Here is a 10,286-nt window from a genome sequence, read left to right as displayed (position 1 = left end):
AGAGAATCAAATAACACTATTAAAAAATGGGTTACAGACTTAAACAAAAATTTCTCAATTGAATATCAAATGACTATGAAACACTTATGGAAGTGCTCAACATCTTTATGCATCAGTGAAATGCAAACCAAAACAACCCTGAGATTTCACCTCACTCCAGTGAGATTGGCCAAGTTCCAAAGCTCAGATGACAACAGATGCTGGCGAGGATGTGGAGAAAGAGGAACACTTTTCCACTATTGGTGGGGTTGTAAACTGATACAACTACTCTGAAAATCAGTCTGGCGGTTTCTCAGAAAAATGGACATGGTACTACCTGAAGACCCAGTTATTCCCCTTCTGGGCATTTAACCCAGAGATGCTCCAACATACAACAAAGATACATGCACTACACTGTTTATTACAGCTTTATTTATAATAGCCAGGAGCTGGAAAGATCCCAGATGTCCTTCAATAGATGAATGGATACAAAAATTGTGGTACATTTACACAATGAAGTACTACTCAGCTATCAGAAATAATGACTTAAGCAAATTCTTAAGAAAATGAATGCATCTAAAGAGTATCATCCTGAGTGAGATAACCCAGTCACAAAAGAACAGACATAATATGCAGTCACTAATAATGGGATACTAATCCGAGATAGCTCTGAATACTGCAGAAACAACTCACAGACTGTGTGAAGTTCAATTAAAAAAGAATATATTTTAATTAAAATAGAACTGTATCACGTCCCCCTTCTTTTCTACAGTCCCTCCCAGTTTCTCTCCTATCCTCTAAAATCAATAGCCTTTTTTCTTATATTATTGTTACATATATACTTATGAGTATATGTATATGTACCCACAAATACTTAATTACAACCTTAAAAATGTATTCGTATACTTTTATGCAAAAATGCTGAAAATTTGTACATTTATCTTTGTTTTTAAAATAAAGTTTTTCAATAAAAAATGTGAAAATTTAGATGATAACTACAATAAAAACTAAAGGTATATTATTACCTAGTTAAACCTAGAATTGGTAATAATGAATCAATTTGTGGATGATCTGTTGTGTATTTTAAATGCTTTTGTCTTGAATTTTATATCTCTTAAGCAGATGCCACCATAGCAGCTTGTGTTTTCTCAAGGGACAAGAATCTCTTCAAACTCTATGACATAGGTGGCATCTAAGGAGAATTTGCCAGTCAGAAAATAGCAGAAAAGTTATGGTCAATTTGCTAGAACCCTAACTCTCATCCTCTCCAATGTCTCTGCCATGTATTTTAGGTGCTTATTCATTTCGAACTCTTTGTTTTTGCTGTTCTCTTGTTTTGTTTTTGAGTTTACTATAAAACTGTATAAAAGGCTTCTATGTTGGATAATGTACCTTCGGAGAACCCCATCCTTGCATTCAGCCATTGTCACTTATATTTGCTCTAGAACAAATCATGTATTTATCCTTTGTTTGTTTAGAGCTGTGTCTTTCACTGACAATGCTAGGAGGAGATCTCTTGGATTTTGAACTATCTTGCAAACTGTATAGGAAGCTCCAGCTTTTGGGAATTGTCATCTACTTGAGGGTAGGCTTTGCAGTTATATGATTAATTTGGATGTTCCTTGTTCCTATGAGTACCTTCTCTTACACTTATTCCTTTAAATAACACCAATATAAAACTTATTGGTTGGGCTTTGATTAAAAAAAAGAAAATGGATTGAAAGATTTTCTAAAAGTGAATGAGAATAATGTCAAGTCACTAGAGGGGATAATAGAGAAAATTATAAAACAGAGTATGGTGATGGTTCAGATAGTTGGGAGACAGGAAGAGTAAAGGTCTGAAAATTAGTGACAGAAGCTGGAAAAGACTCTAGGAAAAATTGCAGAACTTCATAGATCATACTAACCAACAGAGAGCAGATTGAGAACTGGAAACACAGCCTAGAGGAGACACTGGAACTAAAGGTCCAGGATTTTATTGGTCATGGTAAGCAACAGAGAGATAGAAACAAAATTTAAAAGCAGAGCCTAGAGGATAATTTGCTAAAGTTGATAAATCAAAATAAAGTAGATGCTAATGTCATAATTTCAACATGAAAGAGAATTAAAATTATGAAAGCATGGGTTAGAACAGAAACAGGTATTCATATGGTAGAACAAACAATGTAAGACTTGGCAACATAGCCTAGAGAAAATATCAGGATGAAAGATACAGGACTTTATATGCCAAGACAAGCTGGAGAAGACACTGAAACAAACAATGCAAAATTTATGGATCAGGCTGAGTATCAGAGAGAAAATAATGAGGATTGGGAGCAAGTCTTGGAGGATAATCTGAAAATTAATCAAAATAATATACATTAGAATTTCAGAATTACAATATAAGGAGAAAATATAATATGGAAACAGAACCTTGAAAAGAGGATACAGGAACTTATGGAATAGGATAAGCTACAAAAGGAAAAGTTTGACACCTAGGGACACGCTTTGTAGGAGTAGTTATAAAAAGTTATAATTCAGGTAGAACAAAATTCGAAGATGATACACAAGCACTGGAGAGATAAGAAATATGTGCAGAAACGTTAATCAGCCTTAAATTTTTCTTATTAAAATACTAATTAGGGAAAATACTCATGTAGACATAGTAGATAGAATTAGAGAAAGCCAATCAAAGTTGTTAAAAGGTAGCCTTTAGTTGATCTGGTTAGTATACAAGAAAGATCAGCAGACAATAATCCTCCAAAAGAACTTTGAATGGCAACTCATGGATGTGTTAAAACTGAGAAAGTGTAGAGAAAGTTTCATTAATTTTGAAATGCGTCTGCCATTTGTAATACAAATCCTGACATTTTTGGCTATCAGAAAATAGAACAATCCACCATGATTTGGAAGGATGTGACAAAAGCAACACTTTTACGTGGGGCACATTTATAATGGTTCTCATGATGGAGAGAAGAGGCTAAAGAGATAGAATGACAAAATAAAATTAGAGGTATCAATATGTCTAAATGTCAACTGCTTGATGAGGGTTGTTTTGCTGAGGAGATATACAGGCCAAATACAATGAAGAAAGCTTGACATTATGCCGCTGCGTAGCCTTGAATGTCTGAGGTAAGGTCAAAAAAACAGGAAATAGACTTGAACCATTTCCTTGGGTCTTGCAATGATAAAATACTTTATCTAAATTGCCAAATATAATGGGCTGGGTATTATAAATGAATATCATACCTTATATTTTCCATAATTGTTACAATTGTATTTAAGTTATATGTGAGAAAAAGGGAGCCATTTACTAGATTTAAACAGGGCATTGTTAACATTTGGTCTTGCTGTCTATTTTAATGCTAAGTGGGGTCCTCAAGACTTGGAGTCTGCCCCTGGAATTAAGTATGCCTGCCCTAAAGTTATTTCTTAGTCGTAAATAAAGATACCAACAGCTAATAGCTGGGCAAAAGAGATGTAGGTGGGGTTTAGACTTCCTGGGCTTGGAGTCAAAGGACAATCGTGATGAAAAAGAAGGTGGAGGAGGAAAAAAGACTAGCTGCCATGGGTTTGTTGAGCCATAAAAACATGTCCATGGAGGCTGCACAATTAGAGTTAAGAGCATACAAGTTGAAATATAGTGAGTAATAATTTGGGGTCATTGATAAGAAAGTAGATTCTAATAGCATAAAGGGTAGATATCTGCTCCAACTCTAGGGCTACTTGCAAATATAAATGCTGTGTGTGCATTTTGTCTGTCAATGAGGTGGATACAGGCCTGATGGAAATCCCAGGTTGGAATTAAAACTTTCTAAGCAGCTCATGGTCACAGATTGTATGTTATTAATGATGGCCATATTAGTCAGAGCTTGAGGTATAGACCACACAGTTGGGGGTTATTTTCCATCAAATCTACATTTATTATTGATTCAATCACTAGAATGCTTTGCTGCAGCTTCTCTAAATCAGAAGAAAGAGATTGTTCTAGGTCGTTCCTCACCACAAGAACATGATAGAAGAAAAACATATGCTAAAGCTTGAAAAGCAACCCAAGGATTCTGATGACCTCATCATTATAACCACTTTTTGAAAGAAGCTGTTATCCCATCCGTGCAGCATGGTTCTTTCTAAGGTTTATACCTCTCATTCCATGCATTTTTTTAGCAACATTTGTAGCAGCAGGCGTCAATCCTTTCAGCAGCACAGGCATTACTGCAAAGTGGAAAACAGTTTCCTACCCACAAGCATGTGTGCACTACTCAATAGCAGCATAGCTTGCTGCCTGGTAGGCTGGTATTATACAATCATATGGAACAGTGGGCCACAATCAAAACAATAAAAGACATGAAATAGGAGGTGGACCTTTAGAGAGGAAGGGTTTAATCTAAGGGGAAGAAGATAATTGTAGAGAACGTGTTCCAACTAGTCTAGATAAAACTTGAATAAGTAATACATTTTGAAAGAATAAATTTTAAAAGGTACTGAAAAGATACAAGCACCACTATTATAGCACACACACACACACACACACACACACACACACACACACACATGCACACAGGGCAGTGGAGGTACAAACCTTTAATTACAACACTTGGAAGTACTGGGGTCTCTGAATTTGAGGCCAGCCTGGTCTAGAGAAAGAGTTGCAGGCCAGGGCTATGCAGAGAAATCTAGTCTCAAAAACACAAAAACAAAAACAAACTAACAAAAAAAAAAAAAAACAAGAAACAAAACTGAAACAATACAACAGCAGCAACACACACACACACACACACACACACACACACACACACACACACACCAAAACAATGTGAAAGGACAAAGAAGGAGACAGAGAAACAGGTAGACAGGAAGAAAGAAGGAGAGAGAGAGACACCACAAAACAAGTTCCAGCAAATGGGGAGGGTATGTATAAGTGCTGAGCCTGTAAGGCTATTTGGATGAATTTTTCATATATACAGCCGATGTATAGAGGCATATTTTCAGAACACATTATCATTTAAATTATTTTCACTTTCCTATCAAAATTACACAGTAAAATGTTTCAGACATTAGAAAGTGAACAGAGTGGAGGTAATCATGACAATGGTTCACAATATTTCCTTTCTTGCCACATGTGCATGACAATGCCAATTTGTGATTGAATAGCTTGGAGACGGCTTAAGAAACTAATAGCATGAGTAACATTGCAAAACAACAACAAAACTGCTCTCTTTTCTCAGGTGCTGCCACTGTGTGGCTCAGACTGTATAGTATAGCCAGGCAGCTCCTGGCTCTAAATATTACATAATGTATTTTACATACTAGCATTTATTTTATTGATGAAATCTATTAGTGGAATATTAGGGTTTATTTAAAATCAGCAAGCCTTTTGTTCACTGCTTTTCTTCTACGAAGAAAGGAAAATTGTGCCTTATTTGGCAAGACATTTAAAGCAAGGGTCTGGAACTGTGCAGACCAATCATGTAAGTACTGATGACCCCCAATGCCTGAGCTATTGAACTATTGAACAGACTTGTATCAGGCATATGTATTTTATATGCTTTCCAAACCCACAGGCATGAAGTTAATTCTAAGCTCCACTAATCATTCTTTTAATTCCTACTATCTCTTTGCTTTAGCAGTTGGGAGTTGAAATATCAGGGAAACTGCGAGTGGCCTCTCTCATATCGGAGACTGTACTGGAAAATGACCATGTGTTTTCACTTTTGTGTTTATATCTTTATAGGATTTGAAAAGGAGTAGATTAAAGTTAGTTTGGATGATGCGTGTCTTATATTTTTTTTTTAATAAGCAAGTAATATTAGAGCCAGAACCCACACCAGGTTGCAGCTCAGGTAACAAAACTGTTCTCATTTTCTAAGGTGGTTTTACTGTGTAGAGCAGACTGTATAGTATAGCCAGACAGCTTCTGGTTCTAAACATTAAATAATATATTTTAATATGATTTTATTTTATTTTTAAGCTTATTTCTTCTGTAAAGGAAATGGCAAGCTCCTTTCTGACAGCTTACTTCTAAATGTATCACATGGATAGAATACAATTAATATTTCTAAGTCACCACAGAAGTGATAGACATTAAATTGCTAGACTTTGGAATATCTGACAATTACTGACAGAAACACATCTTTCCAGCAATGCAATGGATCCGTCTAAACTAGCCATATCCCTCTTTCTTATTTCTCCTACAGCCATGGAGTCATACATTTTTCCTGATAATTCAAGACCCCATGCCCCCATTTCTTGCTACCAGTGAGAAAAACAGTGAGATAGTCTGCATATATAAAGCATTATACCTCTAAGAAAGACATAATCACCTTTGTTTTTTTGGTCCTGAACATCAAAACCCCTTCCAAGCTGTCCATCTAGGACATTTTGCCTGTATTTTCTTGTGCACTTCAACCATGTTTCTCTTTATCCAAGGTATTAATATCTCTTCAACAAAATTGCACAAAAGAAAACTCTGTCTGTTTCCCCTTTGAATATTAAACCTTCTACCTGTCAATTAGTAAAAGCACTTGTAGGTATCTTCTCCGTTGAGAGGAAGAGGAAGTTCCATGACAGAAAATGGGATAGCAAGGCACTTGGTGCTTCAGATTAAAAAGAAGAACATGTCCTGTGAGGTCAAGAAGTCAGTGATGGAATGGTCGGTGAATTCAGTGTAAGCTCATATTTAATGTAGTTAAGCTTAGCTTTCATGGGAAGCCCAACCCCACAGAACACAGTAAAGAGAATTCTTGCAGAAGTCCCTTTTCTGCCCACTGAGTCATCATGGGACTACTATGTTTCCATAAATGCCCCACTCATCTTTTATGAATCAACACCTTAGAGTTTCTATTGCTATAATGAAACACCATGACCAAAAAGCAAGTTGGGATCTCAGGGTTGTATTGATTTGCATTTCCTTCATGATTAAGGATGTTGAACATTATTTAAAGTGTTTTTATACTATTTGAGATTTGTCTGTTGAGAATTCTCTGTTTACCACTGTATTTTTTTTTTTTTTTTAAATCGGGCAATTAGGTTTGTTGAAGGTCAACCTCTTGTGTTCTTTACATACCCGCTGTAGGATGTTAGGTCAATGAAGATCTTTTTCAAATCTGTACGCTGCACTTTTATTCTACCCACAGTGTCCTTTGCCTTACAGAAGCTTTACAATTTCTTGAGGTCCCATTTAACAAATGTTTATCTTAGAACCTGAGCCTTTGGCATTCTGTTAAAAAATGTTTCCCCTGTGCCAATGTGCTCAAAGCTATTTCTCTCTTTCTCTTCTATTAGATTTAGTATATCCACATTACACAAATTAGAATGGCTAAGATAAAAATGTCAAGTAACAGCACATGCTGGCAAGGATGTGGAGAAAGGGGAACACTCCTCCACTGGTAGTGGGATTGCAAACTTATACAACTACCCCAGAAATCAATCCGTCCGTTTCTTACAAAATTGGAAATAGTTCTACCTGAAGTCCCAGCTGCACCATTTCTGAGCACATACGCAAAAGTTGCTCTACCATTCCAAAAGAACAGATGCTCTGCTATGTTAGTCACGCTTTTATTGCCAATAGCCAGAAACTGCCAATAACCCAGATATCCCTCAATTGTAGAATGGATACAGAAAATGTTGTTCATTTACATAATGGAATACTCTTCAGCTATTAACAACATCGTCATGAACTCTGCATGCTGACAGATGGAACTAGAACATATCATTCTAAGTGACGTAACTCAGACTAAAATAACATGGATGGTATGAACTCATTAATAAGTGGCTATCATTCATAATATACCGCCCAAACTCAAAGAAGTTAAACAATGGTGTTTGAATTACTTAGAATGGGTAACAAAATAGTCATTAGAGGCAGAGACAGGGAACTGGGTGAAAGAATGAAGCAAAAGGGGAAATGGGCGCAGGGTCTGGTATGAGGAAAGATAGGAGACCCAGGCAGCCAGGATTCTGAATGGAAATCTGCAACTGCTCAGGCTGGGATGGGTTGGGGGTAAATTTCTAGGATGTCCGAGACACCTGGAATAGGGATACTCCCAGAAGCCAATCCAGGTGAGTTTAGCTGAAATGCCAAACAGTGCAAACATGGAACCTAAAATGAACACCTCCTGTAGCAAGGCAGAATCCCAATGTAGTGATAGGAACACCAACCTACCCACAAAACTTTCAATCCCAAATTTATCCAGTGTAACAGAGATGGAGAGACAAAGATGGAACAGAAAGTAATATAATAGCCAGCCAATAACTGGCCCAAATTGAGGCCCATCCCTGACACTATTAATAATACTCTGTTTTGGTTTCAGAGGGGAGCCTAGCATAACAGTCCTCTGGGAGGCTCTACCCAGAAAAAGAAAAAGAGCAAATACCTACAGCCAAATATTTCATGAAAACCCAGGACCTTTATGAAAGAGTTGGGTAAAGGTTGAAGACCCTGTATGAGATAACAACAACCAACAGAACAAACCAACAGTCAATTAACCTGGACAATCAGAGCTCTCAGAGACTGAACCACCATTCAGAGACCATCCATGTGCTAGACTACTGCTCCCAGCACACAAGAAGCAGAGGTGCTGCTCAGTTTCCATGTGGGTCCACCAACAACCCTAGAGGAGGTGGTCTCCTAAAACTATAAACTGGCTTTGTTGTCCGTTTTCCAACAGTGCTTGTTTTGTTAGTCTTTAATGAGACAGAATGCTTTCTAATCCTACTGAGTCTGGATGCCCTTGGGTTGGGGGACACTCAGAGTGGGCCCACCCTCTTAGAGGAAAAGGGAATGCTTTCACATTGCACTCAGTCCAGGGGTGGTATTGTTCATCATGGGTAGTCTCTCCCCCATTGGTCACTAATTGAAAAAATGCCTTACATCTGTATCTCATGGAGGCATATCCTCAACTCAAGATCTCCCCTCTCTGATTACTCTAGCTCGTATTAAGATGACACAAGGCCCAAATGCGCCTGCTTCAGGAACCGCGGCTATGCACCGCCGCTCTGCGTGTGGCGGGACTGCCAGTGCAAGAAGTGTAGCCTGATTGCGGAGCGACAGCGGGTGATGGCCGCGCAGGTGGCCCTGAGAAAACAGCAGGCCCAGGAAGAGGAACTGGGTATCAGTCACCTCATTCCGTTGCCCAGAGCAGCTGAGCTGCTTGTCAAAAGAGAGAATCATGCCAGCAACCTCTGCCTGTTGACCTAGAGCAGCAACTCTGCCCAGCCCCAACCGGCCAGCACCCCAACTTCGCTGCCTCAAGAGGGACGCATGGTCATCCAGGATATTCCTGCTGTCACCAGCAGAGGGCATATGGAGAACACACCTGACCTGGTGTCAGACCCCGCCTACTACGGCAGCTTTTACCAGCATTCTCTGTTTCCTTACTACAACAATCTGTAGAGCTACCCCCAGTACTCCATGGCCTTGTCTGCGGAGTCCTCCTCAGGGGAGGTAGAAAATCCCCTTGGAGGATCCCCTGTGAAGAACAGCCTGCGGAGTCTCCCAGCATCTTATGTGCCTGCTCAGGTTAAGAGCGCAGAGATCCGCCACCCAGTACTAGAGGCATTCATACTAGGGCCTCCCTCCTACCTGGGCCAGAGCATGTCCCAGATCTTCACCTTTAAGGAAGGTCCCTCCTACTCAGAAGCCAAAGCAAGTGTGTTTTCACCTCCCAGCAATCAAGATTCTGGCTTGGTTTCTCTCTCTAGCAGCTCTCAGATGAGTAAGGAGAGCACCAAGGGAGTTCTGGAATGTGAGCCTGCATCCTCTGAACCCAGTAGCTATGGCTCAACCAGGTCCTGGAAGAAGATGAGGATGAGTGAGTCTTCCGGACCGGGGGCGGGGGTGGGGGGGAACTCTGTTCACAGGGTATTAGAAGGCTTGCTTTGTTATCAGCAGGGTTTGTTGTTATTTGAATTTGGCAGTGCTGGCTGTCCATTCACAAGTTTGGTTCATGTTAGTTAGGTTAAAATACTTGTAACAGTGTAGGATCCCAGACTACCATTGGCAGGAATTAAGTGCTTGGCTCACCAAGTTTAACCAGCAGTGAGACACCCCCCAAGCCCCACCCTAGCCCCAATGCCCATCCCTTTCCCTTCGTCCCCACGGAGTCTTGGGGGGAGGGGTCTTCCAGAGAAAAGAATTGACTGTATGCCCAAGTTAGTCACAATTACATGCTAATTACATGCTAATTATGGAGTAAATATGAAATTTTAGGTGCCTTAGATTGTAACAAAGTTTTCAGGATTTTAATAAAACCAAGATAATATAAATTAAGCCAAATACTTGACCAGTGAGAAGAGCGGGCAAAAATTATTTTAGAATTCTGCAGAAA

At 39.1% G+C, this 10,286-nt stretch overlaps 1 pseudogene across 1 annotated transcript; it reads left to right on the top strand.

The window, feature by feature from the left end:
• Nucleotides 1-3,061: 3,061 nt before the first annotated feature.
• LOC308421696 (doublesex- and mab-3-related transcription factor 1-like) lies at nt 3,062-9,774 on the top strand (annotated as a pseudogene). Its single transcript has 2 exons — nt 3,062-3,090; nt 8,932-9,774. The product of its transcript is annotated as a doublesex- and mab-3-related transcription factor 1-like (transcript).
• Nucleotides 9,775-10,286: the final 512 nt, after the last annotated feature.

This window comes from Micromys minutus (genome assembly GCF_963924665.1).
Source record: "Micromys minutus genome assembly, chromosome: 6".
NCBI classification, from domain to species: Eukaryota; Metazoa; Chordata; class Mammalia; order Rodentia; family Muridae; genus Micromys; species Micromys minutus.
The sequence above is the reverse complement of the archived record's forward strand: the minus strand, read 5'-3'. Positions and strand labels throughout refer to the sequence as shown.